Source organism: Habropoda laboriosa, unplaced genomic scaffold (genome assembly GCF_001263275.1).
Source record: "Habropoda laboriosa isolate 0110345459 unplaced genomic scaffold, ASM126327v1 scaffold22, whole genome shotgun sequence".
Classification (NCBI taxonomy): domain Eukaryota; kingdom Metazoa; phylum Arthropoda; class Insecta; order Hymenoptera; family Apidae; genus Habropoda; species Habropoda laboriosa.
The window spans coordinates 1,468,733-1,475,718 of NW_017100261.1; positions in this window are offsets into that span (position 1 = coordinate 1,468,733).

Sequence of the window (6,986 nt, forward strand, 5' to 3'; positions counted from 1 at the left end):
TGATCGAGGCGAGCTCGTCGGGGTCGTACCGTCTGGCTTGGTTATTTTCGGCGTTCTCTCCTTCTCTCTCGGCCAAAGGAAGCTGAGAGAACGTAGACGGATGGAGCGCGAGCAACGAGGGGAAGAAGCTGCGAGACGGACGCGAGCTGCGAGCGTCTCACGGATTTCCGGACAGCGGACCGTTCGCTTCTGTAGCCCACGACGGAAATAAAACCGACCAAGCCTCGGAGGGGAGGAGGGTTCGTTTCGTACGTGATGTCCTCTACGTGAGCAGCAAGCTAGAAAAAGCTGCGTCTCTCCACCCCTTTTCCTCCCTCTCGGTCCGCGTGTACGCGCGCCACGCATTTATTATCGTTCGTGCAACGAGCTTTCGTTCACGGTTTTTTTCCAGGAAAGAAAAAAAAAAGACGCGCGTGTGTCTATCTTTGGATAGACGAGATTTTCGTCGCGCTGCGGAGCGAAGTCGAGAGGAATTAAGGTAAGCAGCGAGGGGAATTCTGATGGGGGATGGTAGAACTTCGGAGATTCGGAGCCGTTCCGGGAATGGCTGGATTATGTGTTACGTTGTATCGCCGGGCACGAGAAGGGAATACGTAGAAATAAGTGAATTGTGCGCGATCAAAGAGTCTCCGGAGGCTCGTTCCACGGCGACCTTGATCGACGAAATTGGAATAACTCCGGGGTTCGTCGACTGGAATATGGAAGTACGGCGATGTTCGTGAGTATTGGGACACCGGTTATCTATGTACAGATAGTACGTTGTTTGAGTTGAATTACGTTTCTTCGGCGATGTTTGCGTAGAGTGTTAAATTTGTGAGAAAAATAGAAGAGGACAAAATTTAATTATTTTTTATGTACAATATTGTGGCTTGAATAGATCTTTTATGGGTTTTAAATGGTTTCCGTGTAACGACGATATTACAAATTTTTTTATGTTGATAGTTATAATTTGTTTTATATTATATGAAAACGGTTGCCAAGACAAGTTCAACGATCTACAGAAAACTCAATTTCGCGTCAATTTTTGGCGTGGCATAATCAGTGATACTATTAGGAACTTATTTTTATGTCGACACCTTAAATAGAAATATTTTAAATATTCTACTTAAAAAAGATATTTAAGAAATACTTAAAAGACTGAATCATTTTTTGCAAGATCTTAATAATTCTCTAATGACTGGCTAGATTTGCTTCACATTCAACAAGTATCCTAATACTTACGAACGAGAATGTACATACAGCTCAGTTAGAGAGCGCGTGTACGAAATTTCTAAGTGATCTAACTTTTTCATAGTTTATATTGCAATAAAAAGAGAAACAAAGTGTCCCATAAATATTCTATTAAAACAGATAACATTGTCGTTTCCAACACTGGTAATTACATTCATAATACATCCTCGATTCGTACAAAAAGATTTCTACGAAAACATATCGAACACTTCCCATGTATGTACTTTGTCCAGTTTGGTGGAAAATATCGTTTAAATGCAATGGAAGTTTACCTGTGTTTTTCTGAATTTCAAAAATTCAGGCAGAATTGCAAATATACTGTCTCGCAACGTAAATTTAAGTAAATTAGGTTGAACTGCACAGAAAAACCAAACGGACGCAGCATAACGTGTAGTTATAATTGTTATGACATGTAAATAGAACGATAAATTTAGTGTAAATATAGAAAACGTATAATATAATTTATTTCATGGTATTGTAACAAGCAAACGTTGAATAAATTCCTAAATCGTATTAAAAAAATCATTTAACACAATAATTTCAGCTTTATTATGATTATTCTTGATAAATGACCACAGGCCAACTTGATTTTTAATCGTTATAATCTTTAAATTCAGTGTGAATAGAGAAAATGTGTAATATAATTCATATCACGATACTATGACAAACAAACGTTGAATACATACAAATGTAACGATAGAAATTATTGCAATAATGCGTAAGGCAATTGAAAAATTGAAAGAATCAAAAGAAAAAACGCGAATTCATATCTTTTTCGATTCTAGAATATAAGAAAATTTGAAAAAAATACGCGACGAGAATTGGGGAGAAGCATAAGTTAAACGCGTAAAAATATTCAATAATAAACGAACTAGGGATGAAGCTATTATTTCAATACGCGATGCACTGACTCTAGTATTTACTAAAATTCAAAAATTCTCGTATAAATTCCGAAAATAGATTATTAATTACGGTAAACTACTGAGACGGTTTAATTAAGGGTGGGCATGGTGCTGCTTTAGTTTGAAATGATTTATAAACACATAATTAACAGAGGAAAAACCGTGAAACGGCAAAACGTCAACATTCTAATTGTTATAACATGTAAACAGAACTTTAAATTTAGTGTAAACAGAAAAAATATATAATACAATTTATTTCACGGTATTGCAACAAATAAACGTTGAATCAATATTTAATTCGTATAAAAACAATTATTTAACGTAATAATTTTACCTTCACTATGGCTATTTTAAATCTACGACCACAGGTCAACCTGATTTCTAATCCTTACGAACTTTAAATTCAGTCTAAACTGAGAAAATATATAATACAATTTATTTCACGGTATTGCAACAAACAAACGTTGAATAGATTCTTAATTCGTATAGAAACATTTATTTAAAATAATAATTTCACCTTCACTATGGCTATTTTAAATTTACGACCAAGGGTCAACCTGAACTTTGCGCGGGAAATCGATAATTTCTCGCGGGAATCGGTCACTTTTCGCGGGAAATCCTTCGTTTTTCGCGGGAATCAATTATTTTTCGCAGAAAATCGCCGATTCTTTCGTAATTCTATTTTGATTTCTATTGTAATGTTATAATAACGTATAATTTATTAATTCTCACAATTTTTTGGTATAAATTTATACTTGCAACAATTTGTTACAACATTACATATAACAATTTATACGTTTTTACAATATTCTTCAATGGAAACATAGGTTTTAGCGTTCTCGTTACTTACTCGTGGTTAAATTAATTTCGTAGGGACTAAAAATCAGGTTGTCCTGTGGTTGTAGATTAAAAATAACCATAGTACAGCTAAATTTATCGTGTTAAATAATTCTTCTTACACGAATGAAAAATGTATTCAACGTTTGTTTGTTATAATATCGTGAAATAAATTATATTATACGTTTTCTCCACCAAACTGGACAAAGTACAACTAGTACTTATCGAAATGATTTATCTCTCTCGAAGAAATCGAGTTTGTATAGTGAGAACGTATAAATTGTTATATGCAATGTTATAACAAATTGTCGGAAGTATAAATTTATAACAAAATTGTGAAAATTGATAAATTACAATTCTGCCTGAATTTTTGAAATTCAGAAAAACACAGGTAAACTTCCATTGCATTTAAACGATATTCTCCACCAAACTGGACAAAGTACAGTAAATTCTCTACAAGAGTCAGTAAGTTTACTGTCTCGCAACGTAAATTTAAGTAAATTAGGTTGAACTGCACAGAAAATGCACAGAACTGCACAAATAATTCATTTCACGATATTATAAGAAACAAACGTTGAATACATTTTTGATTTGTGTAAAAAGGATTATTTAACACGATAAATTTAGCTGTACTATGGTTATTTTTAATCTACGACCACAGGTCAACCTGATTTTTAATCCTTACGAAATTAATTTAAGCACGAGTAAGTAACGAGAACGTTAAAACGTACGTTTCCATTGAAGAATATTGTAAAAACGTATAAATTGTTATATGCAATGTTATAACAAATTGTTAGAAGTATAAATTTATACCAAAAAATTGTGAGAATTAATAAATTATACGTTATTATAACATTACAATAGAATGCAAAATAGAATTACGAAAGAATCGGCGATTTTCTGCGAAAAATAATTGATTCCCGCGAAAAACGAAGGATTTCCCGCGAAAAGTGACCGATTCCCGCGAGAAATTATCGATTTCCCGCGAAAAGTGATCGATCTCCCGCGCAAAGTAGTCCGTTTCCCGCGCAAAGTAGTCGATTCCCGCGAAAAATAGTCGATTCCCGCCCGAATTATTAACGACTTTGCTAATGATTTTGGGGAAGGGGTACCGCAGGTATAAATAGACCCGCGAGCTCCCGCGAAATCATTTACCCTTTATACTGGGCCCTAGACACTTCGCGTAATTTTGATCTGAGGGTACTGAGACGTGGGTAGGGTGGTCGAGGGCTTCTGGCTAGCAGCCTATGTCCACCCTATACACACTCAACTACCTTCTCTCAAAATTTCTTTCTGAAATTTACTATTAGACTTTGAATACTCTGCTTTGAATTTTTCTAATTTTTCTAATTATTAAAACTTAAACTTGGACTATTCAAAGTCTAATAGTCCACTATTTACTACTGAACTACTGCTACTTTTTGCTTGAAATAAATTTAAATAATCCTTCGGGTCGTTAATACACGCGAGAAAATTATTATCGAACGTATTTCGAGATTGTTTTGAGGGTTTAGGGAAATCGAGATTTCAGTTTGTTATTGTTGTTCTTCGTACTTGTCGAATAGGATATCGAAATGAATTTGAGAGGTTGCCTAATGAAAATATTTCGGCGTTTCAGCTGTCCATTAATGAAATAAATTTTCGTTACAGGTTATTTCTAAATTTAATATGTACTTTTCTTCCAGCAATCTATAATTTCATTTTCTTTCAGTATTTATGATATTTTCTATGCTATTGAAAAATGAATTTTGAATTTGTTTCATGAATTGTGATTTACTAATCTAATTCTTCGCAGGAGTTGCATGAATTTTGCATGTTAAGTAGTTAGTTACATTATTGAATTGTATATTGTGAGCTGATTTGCAACGAGTGCACTGTACTCGTTGCACTATGCCCCTAATTAAACCGTCCAAGTAGTTTACCGTGATAAATCAATTTTCAATTTTGATAAATATTAGAGTCAGTGCAACGCGTATTGAAATAATAGCTTCATCCTTAGTTCGCTTATTATTGAATATTTTTCCGCGTTTAACTATTTCCTCCCAATTCGCGTTTTTGCTTTTCTTTCAATTTACTCGCGTTTATTTGATACTTTCTTTCAATTTTTCACTCGCGTTCTATGAAAGTTTTGTTCGATAGTAGAGTCTAAAGTAATATAAATTCGCGATTTCTCCCCCTCTAAATGAATCGCGTTTCGAAGCACTTTTCGCGTCGCCCATTCCACAGTGACTCACAAAGTGTGAGTCTGTGAGTCTTGGGAAATGAACTGGGAGAGGAAGGAAGGAGGCAATGCAGTCAAATCCAAGTTGCAGAGCCCAGCTGCCTAATCTTCGAATTGTGAGTGACAAAAATGGGTTTTTTTTTCTGGTGATATGGGTAGTTAGTTGTGTTATATATTGTGCTGCCCCTAATTAAACCGTCTCACTAGTGTTTCGCAATTAATAATCGATTTTTACGAGAAGTTTTCAATTTTTCAAAATATTAGAGTCAGTGAATCGCGTATTGAAATAATAGCTTCATCCCTAGTTCGACTTATTATTGCATATTTTTCCGCGTTTATCTGATATTTCCTCCCAATTCGCGATTTTGCTTTTTATTCAATTTACTCGCGTTTATTTCATACTTCTTTCAATTTTTCACTCGCGTTGTAAGAAAGTTTTGTTCGATAGTAGAGTCTAAAGTAATATAAATTCGCGGTTTCTCCCTCTCTAAATAAATCGCGTTTCGAAGCACTTTTCGCGTCGCCCATTCCACAGTGACTCACAATTCGTGAGATTGTGAGTCTTGGAAAATCAACGCTTGGAGGAAGGATGACCATCTGAGAGGAAGGAAGGAAGGAAGGAAGGATGCAACGAAATCGACATTGCAGAGCCCAGCTGCCTGTCTGCGAACTGTGAGTGAATTTTTTGAGGGTTTGGTGATTGGTTATATATGTGTGTGCATGTGCATGTTTGAAGCTGAACTACCAAAACTTGGAAGAAGAAATCAAAGGATGTGAGTTCACATCCGAACTCTACTGCACTAAAGGTGCACACGCCCTCCCATTATTAGAGTCTCCCAATAGAATACCGCGTTAATTCAATTTAGAGTCAATCTTCGTAACAAATGTTTACCCATTATTTTCGATCGATACGAGAATTTATTACGTCGCGTCGCGTTTCATAATAGCTTCATCCCTTTTTCTTTCTTTGCTTTTCTTTTTTTCAGAGCGTTCAGTTGATACCTCCCTTAAACCTTTGCTAAATACCCCATCTAAAATGGACTACATGAGAAAATGGAGGATGGTAAAAATTCGCGATTTCGGGTACTACCACTGGTGCGATGAAAATTCAAGGCTGAGGGGAATTCAATGGTCCACTGAGGGAATTGCAAAAGTTTCATGGGTCTGAGAGAAGCTTCCAAGTGAATTGTGGGTCAAAATCGAGGACTGGGAGGACTGAAATGGGTCACTAAGAGTATCTCAAAGGTTACGAATGGTGAGTCGTATGAATTATTTATCTTGTCGATCTAATTTATATTCTGTTTCAGTGTTCCAGAGAAATTTTGTTAAATTGCAATAAATTCGCGGTTTTCCTTACTAAATAAAATGAAAATAAATTGCCTGGGCGTTCTTGATCGTAGATCAAGTTCTCAAAGCTATTGTTGCCAATTCTGACGAGATAAAAAGTACCGAGAGTACTGATAAGGTTCAGGGTTGGAATAAAATCTATTTAACAATGTCCACCTGTGTGGAGTTGTACGTTTTTTCGATGATCAATTTAGGTAAATATTTCGAGCTCACATAAGAGTTCAATTTTCTCCTGTTCATTATCAGAGGTTTAATTAGGTATTCCATTGCTACAATTTCATATAAGAAAGATATCCTAACAATTTATCCTCCTATTCCAATTTAACAATGTATTTTTCTTACAGAACTTCGATACTACGATTTTAAATATGTAAATAAGATATAAATAATAATGATATCCTAACAATTTATCCTCCTATTGCAATTTAATAATATACTTTTCTTACAGA